Raw genomic sequence first — 14,224 nt, forward strand, 5'->3', positions numbered from 1 at the left:
CAAGTGGGCGCGCACAGAAGCACTCAAATCTTTAGCACTACCTAAGTTTACGCTCGGGCCAAAGCAGTCCATACCTAAGTGGTAGGAAAAAAAATTAAACGAAAAGAAGCAAGCGTGCAAACCGATCTGTGCTTTGCCGACGGTAGCTCCAAGCCGTCACTAGTTTGAAACCGCACTTTCTACGTTCGATAGCCTTCCCGCTTCTCTTTTTATACTTTCCGCACTTCCAGGAAAGAAAAAAGAAAGCGTGCATGCTGTGTGCTGTGTGCTTTGCTCGCAGGACGGCTAGACGCTCCCCCTCCTCCAGCTCGAAGCTGCACTCCGATGGTCAAATGCCTCATTGCATCCTTCCCGCGCATTGGACTTGAAATTTCAACAGCTTGCAACCACGCTCTCACTCCCTCCAATAAAATGAAAAAAAAAATTCAATAAGAATAAAAGTAAACCCACAGGGCGCCTAGGAGTGGCGTAAACCCTACATCACTTTTGTGTCACGGGAATGCGCCTCCATGACCGGCAACAATATCCCTCCCTCCGCCGTCCCGGTATCGCTGCTCTACTGAATGGATGGAGGGGATACAGAAAACCTCGCCTTTGAAATGGGATGGTAGCTGCCAGCATTATGATCATTTAAGCGGTTGTCGCGTTGTCACGCCATCACCCGGATTGAATTTAATCGCTTCAGTAGCTTTTCTTATCGGCATCTCGCCTGTAGCTTTCATTCAGAAAGCGTTTCGCTGCGTGGGCTCCTTTTTCTGTAGCTGCCGGTGGCAGCAGTGAAGCGCGCCGCCGCACTATATTTGGAATTTTCACTTATGGTATCACCGCCACGCGGATACTTCTGGAAACGCCCGAATGAATGGAGTGGTAGCGGCAGAGGGCGCCCTGCATGCAGAGGCACCTCCCACCCACATCTATGCACACTGCTTTCAGAGCGCCATTCTATTTCGAGTGCAGTTTTTTTACTTTACCACATGTTAACTTAATTTCCACGAATGCGTTAACGCTCAAAATATAGGTTAAAAATAAATTTATTTGCCGAGTTTCGATTTTGTGTCTTTCGCGCAGCGCTAGAGTTGTGCGGCGAAAGAAGACATGAACCTGTATTCATAAATGCATACATGAACCTGCACAGTAATCACTGTTTATGGCAGAGTGAGAAGAAGGGCTGCAGGAATAAAAACGCTTATGAGCTGAATAGACGTGGTTGTTGTTTTTATGTTCCTTCAATCGTCACCGTTAGCCTGTGCTACTTATAGCTTCTTGCGTAATCAAGGTTAGCATCGAAAAAATTCAGGTTAGGGCGGTAACAGTTTCTTGTGCCATTTCGGCTCCGATTATTTTATAGAGTGAATCGCTATGAGCAGTAAAATTGAATGCACGTAAACTGTAAATTACCCTTGAGCGCAAAATTGTTTCATCGACAAACGCCGCGGCAAAGACCATACAGGTATTTTGCGAAAAATAAAATGTATCTTTACAGCGCGATTCATTTTGCCAATAATTTCAGTAAGAACTATCGCATGCGCACCAAGTTTGGAGGATGTACTGAATTTAAGACAACGTTGAGTGAGTACTGCGGGGAGTAGTAGCTTTTGTGGTACCCAGGAAGGTGTAGCAGTTATCGTTTTAAAACCAGAATTGCGGCGATTATCAAGTGACAATTGCTACTTTCTTCAGGGCTTGTTCACAATTTATTTCATGCAAAATCGATATCTACCTCTGGTGCTCCAAAAGAAATTAACATTGCCATATATAAACCCTTCGACCATCATTGCCACATTCCTGCTCAATGATTATACGCATTTTTAATTTCTAGGCAGCAAGTTGAAATCGAGTGAGAACCTGTGCCACAGAATACGAAAAATGCGTACGCCTACAAACGCGTGAAAATACACTTAACATTGAAATGAGCATCATGAATAAGATAAGAGCTATATAATTTCTGGGTATTCCTCTTGCTATTTGCGCAAACGTGTTTCCTGCCTTTCTTGTCAGGATTCAGAACCGCCTCAGTAAAAGCCGCAGCTGCCGCTTTATGCCCCCAGTAGTAGAAATGCTTTGCATACAAGACAAGCCATCCCTGCTTCAGGTGGTTTCTACTGCTCTCGAAATGCAGACGCAAAGAAAGCTTGTATGGTGACAACACAACAGTCAACATTGAGAGCTTTGGCGACGAAAAAGGCAGCTCTTAAATTAATTTTAATGCAGCCTCTGCCAGCGGCCCGCTACCGCCAACCAGCCCGACCACCTTTCGGGCAGCCATATTGGAATTCCAGTGGCGCACTCTGTAGATCGTGGAACTTGCGAATTGTTCTTACCGGAAAAGCACGCCCGGTGTGATGTTTTGCGAGCTTTTGATGAGCTTGTGAACTGGCAGTGCAGATAGGTGGTTCATAACCCAGCTTAAGATCGCGCGAGGAAAAAAACATTCGTCTATTACATCCCGAAGCCTTTTTAACACTGATTATGCGGTCGCAAACTGAAGGGATATGTCCGGAGCTTCAGCACTGCTGTTAGATAGATTAAATGTCACTGCAACGGTCATGACAAATTTATCGTAGCGCGGTCCAACATTCCTAGAAATCTGTCCGGCAGTGGCCGGCAGACCCGACGCTCGATAAACATGTATGCTTCAGTACCACTTTCTGTTTCCCACTGGTTGCATGAACTACCCTCGACACAGTATCGTGTGCTGTGCTGCTTATGTGAACTTTTTTTAAAGATTATGGTACTCGTCCTCACTAATTTCGATTTTTTTTTAAGAGTCAGAAGTCCAATTTATAAGGGCTACCTTCCGAAGCCCGTCATCGTTGGACTTGTTTCCACAGAGCTTGAAGGCGGAAGTTAAAGCGATTGCAAATGCTCATGTCCAACTTAACGCTAATCAATGATCGTACTCAAATTAACATCGTACGCACTAATTAATGAGTGTTCGTTGGTGTTAGATAGGTTGGCTGTCGGCGACATGAGTATAGAGATGACGAGTCTCGAAATATAACTGCGGATAACTTGGCTGCACAAAACGCAAACAGTATAGCTGCGTTATCTGTCTTACACGAGAGTGCAATCTGCCGTAATGTTTTTAGGCCGGGGCCACTTGCTACTCTAGAAACGTTGGCTACCGACCATACAGGATATTCTAAAATCCGCTCTGCTCGGTTTCATGCCTGTTCAGGCTGTGCCATAAACGGGTATACCGAATCCGGTATGAATTTAATATACAACTTTTCAATAGGGTCCTTCTTTATAGTCCAGTGTTCTTACGTTCTGCCGTTTTCTTCTATCAATAAAAGTGAAATAAATCCCCCAACAATCAAACCATCTGAACCACTTGTAATTGCGTCCTTATGAACTTTTAGACTTCAAAAAATACTAGACATCAAGCAGTCTTCATCCTTCTGAAATTTATATGGCAGCTATATATATGCACCTAGTCGACTGACTATACAAGCTTGCACATATGTTGTAGTCAATGTTCTTTCGTTTGTTACTCTAGAGAAACCTGAACACGTTCCCCGTAGCGCTTGTCAGAGGACGCGCGTATAGATTTCATAACTTTGTCAAATGACCGAAAATGTTTGCGCCGCTTTTGATGCAACGTTTTTTTTATAGTCCATCTACCTACTAAAAACCGGGCAATTTTATATTCAACTATCAGTTCAGTTCAGTTCAGTCGTTTAGTCGTGTCCGACTCTTCGTGACCCTATGGACCATGTCACGCCACGCTCTCCGGTCTCTCACTATCTTCTTAACATCACATAACTTCATCTGCAGTGCCTCGAGGATGCCATCTAACCATCGCGTTCGCTGCCTTCTCCGGCGACCCTCAACCTTTCCCAACATCAAATCTTTCTCCAGCGACTCCTCTCTTCTCATCAAATGACCAAAGTAGCTGATCTTTAACTTTAGAATTTGACCCTCCAATGAGCAGTCAGGATTTAGGTCGACAATATCGACTGATTTGATCTTCTGGCAGTCCAAGGAACTCTCAAGAGTCTTCGCCAGCACCACAGTTCAAACGCGTCAATTCTTCGGCGGTCAGCCTTTTTCACCGTCCAACTCTCGCATCCATACATCACAACTGGAAAGACCATAGCTCGAGTTATATCTTGGTTGGCAGACTAATGTCTCTGCTCTTTACTAGGCGGTCAAGGCTAACCATTGCTCTCTTTCCCAGAAGCAGGCGTCTCCTAATTTCATGGCTGCAGTCTCCTTCCGAGGTAATCTTGGAGCCCAAGAACAGAAAATCTGTCATGCCTTCCACTTCTTGTCTATTCATGCTCCAGGACTTGATAGGGCAAGACGCCATGATCTTTGTCTTTTTAATGTTCAGTTTAAGCCCAAACTTCTCACTCTCTTCTTGTACGCGCATTAGAAGTCTCTTGAGTTCCACTTCACTTTCTGCCATTAAAGTGGTATCATCAGCATATCTAAGGTTGTTGATGCGTTTTCCAGCAATCTTCACCCCAGCTGAAGACTCGTCCAGACCTGCCTTCCTTATGATGCACTCTGCATATAGGTTAAATAGGCAAGGCGACAGTATGCAGCCTTTCCTCACTCCTTTCTCGATCGGAAACCAATCAGTAAGACCATGCCCAGTTCTGACTGTGGCCTCTTGCCCTTCATACAGGTTTCTGAGGAGACAGATGAGGTGAATTGGAACTCCCTGCTGTGATCGACGCAGTCAAACGCTTTCGCATAATCTATAAAGCAGAAGTAGATGGGTTTCTGGAACTCTCTTGCTTTTTCCATGATCCAGCGAAGGTTAGCAATTTGGTCTCTAGTTCCTCTGCCCTTGAAAAGACCAGCTTGCACGTCCGGAAGCTCCCGATCCACATACTGCTGCAGCCTACCTTGGAGGATTTTCAACATCACCTTGCTAGCATGCGAAATAAGCGCGATTGTGCGGTAGTGGGAACAACCTTTGGCACTGCCTTTCTTTGGAATGGGGATGTAAACTGACCTCCTCCAATCCTGTGGCCACTGCAGGGTTGTCCAAATCTTCTGACATACTGTATACAGAACGTTAACAGCGTCGTCATGGTTGAGGCTTTGAAGCAACTCAGCTGGAATGCCATCAATTCCGCTTACTTTGTTCTTAGCAAGGCTGGATAAGGCCCATTCAACTTCACTCTACAGGATGCCCGGCTGGAGACAAGTAATCACCACCGTCTTATGTTGAGTTTGCACATTCGGGTCCTTCTTGTACAGTTCTTCTGTGTATTCCTGCCACCTCGTCTTTATCTCTGAGGCTTCAGTGAGGTCCTGGCCTCGTTTGTCCTTTATCACGCCCAGCTTAGCACAGAAGCTTCCATTGATATCTTTGATTGTCTTATACAGAGCTCTTGTGTTCCTTAAATGGCTGTTGTCCTCAACTGCTTGGCACTGTATGTTCAGGAAGGCATTCTTACCTCCCCTTGCTATTTTCTGAAAATCCGCATTGAGAACCTTGTATCTTTCTCTTTCCCCCATAACTTTTGCCATCCTTCTTTCCTCAGCTATTTGCAAAGCCTCTTCAGATAACCAGGTTGCTTTCTTGCATTTCTTTTGCTTTGAAACTACCTTAGTAGCAACTTCTTGTATTATATCACGAACATCAGTCCACATTTCTTCGGTCTCTCTGTCTTCTAGATCTAATTTTTGAAATCGATTCCTCACTTCCACAGCGTATTCTAGTGGAATTTGATCCAGATCACACCTGAAAGGCCTTCTAGTTTTCTGCGTTTTCCTCAATCGAAGCTTAATTTTGGCAACAAGAAGCTGATGATCGGTGCCACAATCGGCCCCAGGCCTTGTTTTTACTGCTTGTACAGCGCTTCTCCATCTCTGCCGGCAAAGAATATAATCGATCTGATTCCTGTACAGACCGTCCGCTGAAGTCCATGTCTACAGGCGCCTCTTGTGCTGTTGAAAATGTGTATTCGCTATGGTCAGGTTGTTTTCTTGACAAAACTGTACTAGCCTCTGCTCAGCTTCATTTGGCTCGCCAAGACCGAACTTGCCTATAATTCCTGATATTTCTTCACTCCCGACCTTAGCATTCCAGTCTCCTATGAGAAAACGACGTCTGATGATGGGGTGCGATCTAAAAGGCATTGTAGGTCCGCATAAAATCTCTCAACGTCAGCTTCTTAAGCTGTAGTGGTCAGTGCATAGACTTGGATAACTTATGTTGAAAGGGTGACCTTGGATCCGAAGTGAAATCATTCGGTCGTTTTTGGGGTTGTACCCTAGCACTGCTTTACCCATTCTTCTGTTTACTTTGAGAGCAACCCCATTCCTTCTCTTGAATTTGTGCCCACAATAAAAGACATAATGGTCGCCAGAGTTAAATTCTCCCATTCCGGTCAACTTGAGCTCGCTGATACCCTAGATATCAATGTTGAATCTGTCCATTTCTCGCTTGACGACATCCAGTTTACCTTGCGTCATAGATCTTACATTCCATGTTGCTATGTGATATATCTCCTTGCAACATCGGACTTTCCGGTCGCTTCCCGACACATCCACAACTGAGCGTCCTTTTGGCTTTAGCCCAGCCGCTTCATTCGTCCTGGAGCTACTAGGAATCGCCCTTTGTTCATCCCCAGTAACATGTGGGTCGCCTTCAACCTGGGGGGCTCATCTGCCGGCGCCATATCATTAATGGTATTGTGACTGGCCACAGGGTTTTCTTGGCAGGAAATACTGGAGTGGGTTGCCATTACCTTCTCCAGTGAATCACATTTTGTCAGAACTCTCTGCCGTGACCTGTCTATCTTGGGTGGCCCTACACAGCAGAGCTCACGACTTCATCGAGTTTCGCAAGCCCCTCCGCCACGACAAGGCAGTGATCCATGAAGGGGTATTCAACTATAGAGGTTACATAATGAAGGCTGTTCTATGATGGCATTATAAGGCGCAAATTTCTTTCAGGAAATATCTTGAAATACTAACCCATGTTTTTTTTTACAAATTGCTCCTTTGATTTGCGGGCGAATATATTGAAAACTTAGGAAAATATTGCCTAGGCTTTTATTATTAAACTCACTATTTGGCTTTGTATGCACCAATCTTTACTCTCAAGGATAACACTTCGAGTGTGTCGAAGCACTTGACGTGATCAGTGCCTTCATTGAGTGATTTACGATTATCTTTGGTCCATTAATGATTAAGTGGGAATGTGATTAAGGCTATATGTACCGGCGTAGTAGAAGATCACGTGTAGTTTTAGCGCTTTTATTTTTTATTGAACAATGACATCTCACAGCCCACGGTCACCTAGTATTTCTTTTTCATCTGAACAGGGCGGCCGCGGCCGGGATTCTACATGGGGACCCGGCTTAGCAGTTAGTCGCAGCTACCGTGAATTGGCAGTAACCACCGAGGCATATTTTGGAACCTGTCTTCGGTCCCAAGTATATCGAAGTGCAGTCATTGTTCGTTCATGGCTCTTTCTCAGAACTGCTCAACAATGTACAAAAAAAGAAAACGAAGCCAGCTCCCTGTTTCAGAGCTGTTCTGTGACGCACACGAAGAACGCATTGTGCACTTACATTGTGCTGCCATCGCATTGTTGAAAGTTAAACTTAGAACTCTCTATGCGCTAGCTGTCGCATTCTAGGAACAAAAGCAACTATTATCAAGACCCGTATAAGTGCTATTACCTAGGATCACGAACAATGAAGATGATCTTCTTGTTGGGGTTGCCCTAAATATGTTAAATATAAACCTACAAATCTTTGCGGAGATGTCAGGGAATATCAAGGGAGAATGAAACATCACTTCTATCACAAACACGCATGAAAAAACACAATGCAAATGAGACAAGCTGTACTTCTCAGGAATTGCGTAATTAAAGAGTAGCAGCAAAAGATTCCCAAGAAGTAATTGAAAATGATTCTTCGGACAACCTATTCCTGGCTGTGATCGATTCTAGAAGAAGCTTGAACTAATAGCTGTCGAATTTAAAGTTCGTTTCCTCGACCTTCATTCAATGGCCAAGCTGTAATGAAACAGTGGGAGCATGAATATAAGTTCAGATCAGTTCAGTCGTGTCCGATTCTTGTAATCCTATGGACCATACCACGCCACGCTTTCCGGTCGCGCACTACCTTCCTAACATCACATAACTTCATCTGCAGCCCCTCGAGGATGCCATCTAACCACTGCGTTCGCTGCCTACCCCTTCTCCGCTGACCCTGAACCTTTCCCAACATCAAATCTTTCTCCAGAGACTCCTCTCTTCTCATCAGATGAACAAAGTAGCTGAGCTTTAACTTTAGAATTCGACCCTCCAATGAGCAGTCAGCGTTTATGGTCGACAATATCAACTAATTTGATGTTCTGGCAGCCCAAGAAACTCTCAAGAGTCTCCGCCAGCATCACAATTCAAACGCGTCAATTCTTCGGCGGTCAGCCTTGTTCACAGTCCATATAAACGTCCCAGTTAATTCCCCTCTTCATGTGATAAATACAGTGGGAAAAGTTAAGTCGGAACGAATATCGGCACATTATTATAAAGAGCCATCAAAGAGAGTTTTGGGTACCTGAAACACAGAAGTGTCTAGTGCAATGTTTAAAACCATATCGCACTCCAAGGCTCTGTACGCTCTCCTTTGTGCCTATTTTACCTTAAGTCTTGATCCCAGCTGCAACATACTGTCGCGCTTTGCAGTGAACATCGTCTTCTTGATCAAGTTGCATCTTCACCGCTTCTTCATTAAGAAAAAAAAACTACGCCATGTACGCAGGGCATCAGCCAGAGTGTTGCCGAGGCCCGCTAGCATAGTGTCGTGCGAATCCTCCATGTAACAATACTCAGTGTGAGAATACTCGCAATGATTTCGCAATACTGCATCTAAACAGACTTAGGCGCACCCCTGGAACTGTTTAGTTCTCAAGCACACGGAACGTACGTGAAATTATTATATATTGGTAGGCCCGGTACTTCCTCTTTATTTCACACGTCTGAATACGGCGGCGGTCAGACCTGTGACGCAGCAGGGGGTGTTAAGAATCTCTGGATCCGCTGAACAGGCCGCAATTGGAAACTGACCTTGGCAACGTTTAATGCTAGAACCCTATCTAGTGAAACTAGTTAAGCAGTGCTGTTAGGGGAACTGGGCATGTACTGTGTTATCGAGGTTTACCAGAGAAGCGACAACTAGGAGTAGGTTTCCTTGTCAATAAGTATATAGCGGGTAATATAGATGAATTCTATAGTATTAATGAGAGGGTGGCAGGCATCGTAATTAGGCTTAATAAGCGGTATAAACTGAAGGTTGTACAGGCCTATGCACCTACATGTAGTTATGATGACCAGGCAGTTGAAAGCTTCTACGAAGAGGTAGAATCGGCAATGCGAAAAGTAAAGACGCAGTACACTGTACTAATGGGCGACTTCAATGCCAAGGAAGGGAAAAAGCAGGCAGGATACAAGGCAGTAGGTGACTATGGTATTGGTTTTAGGAATAGCAGGGGGGAGTTACTAGTTGAGTTTGCAGAGCGCAATAACTTACGAATCATGACGACCTCCTTTAGCAAACGGAAGAACCGGAAATGGACATGGAAAAGTCCTAACGGAGAGACTAAAAATGAAATTGACTTCATAATGTGTTCAACCCCCGCCATTATGCAAGATGTAGAGGTAATCGGTAAATTACAATGCAGTGACCACAGGATGGTGAGGTCCTGAATTAGCCTAAATTTGAAGAAGGAACGCAACAGATTTGTAAGAAAGAAACCCATCAACGAATTAGCGGTGAGCGGGAGGGCAGAAGAGTTCAGGATCTCGTTACAGAATAGGTATTCAGCTCTAACCGAGGATGACGACATTATTCTAGAAGCAAGCAACAATAATTTTTCAGAGATGTCATTACTGAGTGCGCGGTAGAAGTAGGCGTTAGGAAAGTTAGAGAGGATGCCGGTAAGCTGTCTAAAGAGACGAAAGATTTGATTAAAAAATGCCAGAGTATGAAAGCTTCCAATCTAACAGACCAGATCGAATTGGCCGAGATATCAAAACTAATCAATAAGCGCAAGGGGGCCGGCATAAGGAAGTATAACATGGAGAAAATTGAGCATGCTGTAAAGAACGGGGAAAGCCTTAAAGCGGTAAACAAGAAATTGGGCATAGGCAAAAACCAGATGTATGCGATAAAGGACAAGGCGGGCAACGTCATCCCGAATATGGACAAGATAGTCAAAGTAGCCGAGGAGTTCTATACAGATCTCTACAGTAGCCAAAGAAGTCAGGATAGTAATGAGATTGGCGGTAGGGAGAAACAGTCAGACTTTGCATCAGTGACGAAGGACGAGGTCAAGAGAGCACTAGAAACTATGAAAAGGGGGAAATCAGCTCGAGAGGATCAGATAACTACAGGTTTGCTGAAGGACGCGAGGGATATCGTGCTAGAAAATCTGGCCACCCTGTATACGCAGTGCCTGGTGTCATCGACAGTACCGGAAACATGGAAGAATGCAAACATTATCCTCATTCATAACAAAGGACACTCTAAGGACCTTAAACATTACAGACCAATCAGCTTACTGCCTGTTACGTATAAGGTATTTACTAAGGTAATCGCTAGTAGAATCAGGACAACCTTAGACTGCAATCAAGCAAAGGATCAAGCAGGGGTTCGGAAATGGTACTCTACTATCGATACCATCAACCAGGTGATAAAAAATGCTCGGAATTTAACCAGCCCTTATACATAGCATTCATTGATTACGAAAAGCATTTGACTCAGTTGAAACCTCGGCGGTGATGCAGGCATTGCGAAATCAGGGAGTAGACGAGCCTTACGTGAAAGTGCGGGAAGATATATATAGTGGCTGCACAGCAACCATAGTTCTGCATAAAGAAAGTAACAAAATTCCGATATAGAACGGTGTTAGGCAAGGAGACGCCATCTCCCCAGTACTATTCACAGCTTGCTTAGAGGAAGTATTCGAGACTTGGAATGGGAGCAGTTAGGGATAGGGGTAGACGGAGAATACCTCAATAATCTGCGATTTGCTGATGACATTGCCTTGCTAAGCAACTCGGGTGATGAACTGCAAAGAATGATTGATGACCTAGACAGGAAAAGTAGATAGGTAGGCTTGAAAATCAATATGCAGAAGACTAAGGTAATGTTCAACAGCCTCGGGAAGGAACAGCAGTTTACATTAGATAGCGAAGTACTGGAAATAGTAGGCGAATATGTCTACTTAGGACAGGTAGTAACCGCAGATCCGGACCATGAAAAGGAAATAACAAGAATAAGATTGGGATGGAGCGAATTTGGCAAGCACCCGCAGAATATGACTAGCAGCTTACCGGTATCGCTCAAGAGGAAGGTATACAACAGTTGCATCTTGCATCTTGCCTATGGGGCTGAAACGTGGAGGATAGCCAAGAGAGTTCTACTTAAGTTGAGGACAACGCAGAGGGCTATGGAACGAAAAATGGTCGGGTAACATTAAGTGGTAGGAAGCGTGCTCTGTGGGTCAAAGAAATAACTCAAGTTACCGACATTCTAGTGGAATTTAAGAAGAAGAAATTGACATGGACAGGACATGTAGTGCAAAGAGTGGATAACCGATGGTCGCTTAGGGTAACAAACTGATTTCCAAGGGAAGGAAAGCGTAGCAGGGGGCGGCAGAAAGTTAGGTGGGCGGATGAGATTAAGAAGTTCGCAGGGGTCAAGTGGATGCAACTAGCACAGAACCGGGTTAAGTGGAGAAATATGGGAGAGACCTTCGCCCTGCAGTATTTATAGTCAGGCTGATGATGATGATTATGATTATGAAAAGGTAAGATCAGACCGACTTTATATATTATGAAAGACTTGCATGCAATCCTTTTCAGCACTGAAAGATTAATGTAACGTATAAGAACTGCAGGATAGGCTGATTGTTTAGTGCGTTTAGCGACTGATTCTTAGGAAGTGCGTTTGATTTAGGACGCGGTTGCTAGTCATTTGAGAATACTAAACGCAAGGCTCCCGTGTACACTAATATCAACCGTTAACGAACTTGACAGCTTACTGGCGCAACTGAAGTTTCTTTCTCATATCTGTACGAACGTTCATATAATACCACGCTACTTATTGTCCCGTGAGAATCACTTCCTTCTAGATAAATTCGATTCATCTAGAGGTCACGGGTGGGTTCCTTCTACGGCACCTGTTATAATCATATTTACGCTCCAGCAAACACTGCGCATGTTTATGTAAGCACTCAGTGTATATAATAACTATTAATCATTCATACATTCTAGTTGAACTTACGGATGACAATTGTCTATTGCTACCATTGGTTTCAAGCACAGAGTAGATCTTATAAGAGATCGCACCAAGTACTATATCTGCAATATAAAAAATAAGTAGTTTTTCAGGCAACTGTGAAAAACGACAAGTGTTTAGAGTGAATACTTTGCTAACACCCACACATTTTGAGCAAAAAATATAAAAGCAATGGCAGCGAGAGTGGCGCCAAGCCTCACCGGAAGAGGAGGAGGAGGAGAAAACATTTATTTACGATGATATGATTGGGGAAGGGAGATGCGTTTTGTTGCAGAGCTGATTGGCAGACCTTATTCGGGGACGCCATTGGCCGCCGCCGCTACCCGAGCTCTCCGGACCAGGACACGCTGGGACTCCAGGTCCGAGCTTGACAGGGCCGCCTCCCAGCCCTCCCTAGTTGGCTGTTTTATTGCTTTTAGTTTTGTAATTTGCTGGCAGGCCCACACCATGGGGTATAAGTCAGCATACGGCCCGCAGAATTTGCACCTCGTTAATGTCGGCTCCATGTGTTTCAGTATGGCGGCATTTAGAAAACACCCGGTTCGGAGCCGTCTAGGGTGGCACTCCTCAGATCTGTCGAGACCTTTGGTGGGTCCCGGGAGGGCCCTCCTGCAGAGACGTAAAAAATTTGTAATGTCACATAAGTTATGAGCGGGATTGGTATGGTTGCCTCGGTAGAACCGGAGGATTGAGCGGCACCTCGGGGGAGGAACGCTCGGGCAGCCGCGTGAGCGGTCTCGTTCCCCTCAACCCCCTGGTGACCGGGCTCCTATATGATCTGTATTTACTAGTACCGAATCTGAATCTTTCGTATGAGCCAATAATATTATGCGGGCGAGTGGCGCTATCCTACGCCGCATGTAACTTTGGCAGGCCTGTTGCGAGTCCGACATTATGTAGGCTGCGTCGCAGTGGGTGGCGGCCAGTGCAATCGCCACTTCCTCCAACATTAGCGCGTCGTTACTTTTTACTGAGAGCCCGTTCACCTGCTTCTCTTCGTGCGCAACAGCAATGGTACAGATGCCATCCTCGGTGCGACCCGCTGCATCCACGTAATATGTGCCTGTCTTACTGCCATAGTTATTTTGTATAAATTTTGCCCTGGCTTCACGACTCTTCTGATTATACTCCAAAAATATGGTTTTGGGGAGCAGCTTACCGTCAAAGTATTTTTCCACACTTCCGGGAGGTCCACACTGTTTTCTAAGGCGGGGAGAAGCCCTAGATTGAGGTCTCGAAGGAATTGCCTGCCGGTGCTGGCCACCGACGGCCTAGCAATTTGGCTTATTTAGTGGGCCTCAATCAGCTCCCCTATCGTATTATGGATCCCAAGCTGGAGCAGGCGCTCTGTAGACGCTCTGTAGTCCTAGAGCCTTTTTTACCGCCGCGCGAATCATCGAGTCGAGCGTGCCACGGTCGCTCTTCCTCAGGTTGAGTTAGTGCGCCACGTACACCACACGACTAACGACGACGCCTGAACCAGGCGAACGGTTCCTTTTTCAAGAAGTCCACCGTGCCTGCCGGATATCCTGCCAATCATTCCACTAATTTGTTCTCAGGTGGACTTCAATTTTTTCAGGGCTGTGGCATTTTTACCCCGGTTATCAATTTGCAATCCCAATACGCGAAGTGTGCTCACCTCTGGTATCGGTATGCCGTTTACGTAAATGTGTATGTATTGTTCTGGGTCTTTATGCTTTGCAATGGGTGCAAAATTTCTGATTTATTCGGAGGGCTCTCTAGACCACACTCCCGAGCGTAGTTTTCTACTACCGAGGCGGCCTCTTGCAGGGCCTCCTCCATCTGCCCTATGTTGCCCCGGGACTACCATATGGTAATGTTGTCCGCATAGATGGCGTGGCGTACGCCATCCACAGCGTTATGCCTCGCTGAGAGGCCTATGAGGGCAATGTTAAAGAGCGGAGAGAGAACAGCTCCTTGAGGCGTTC

Source organism: Amblyomma maculatum, unplaced genomic scaffold (genome assembly GCF_055883805.1).
Source record: "Amblyomma maculatum isolate TAMU_Amacu unplaced genomic scaffold, ASM5588380v1 scaffold_73, whole genome shotgun sequence".
In the NCBI taxonomy this organism is placed as follows: Eukaryota; Metazoa; Arthropoda; class Arachnida; order Ixodida; family Ixodidae; genus Amblyomma; species Amblyomma maculatum.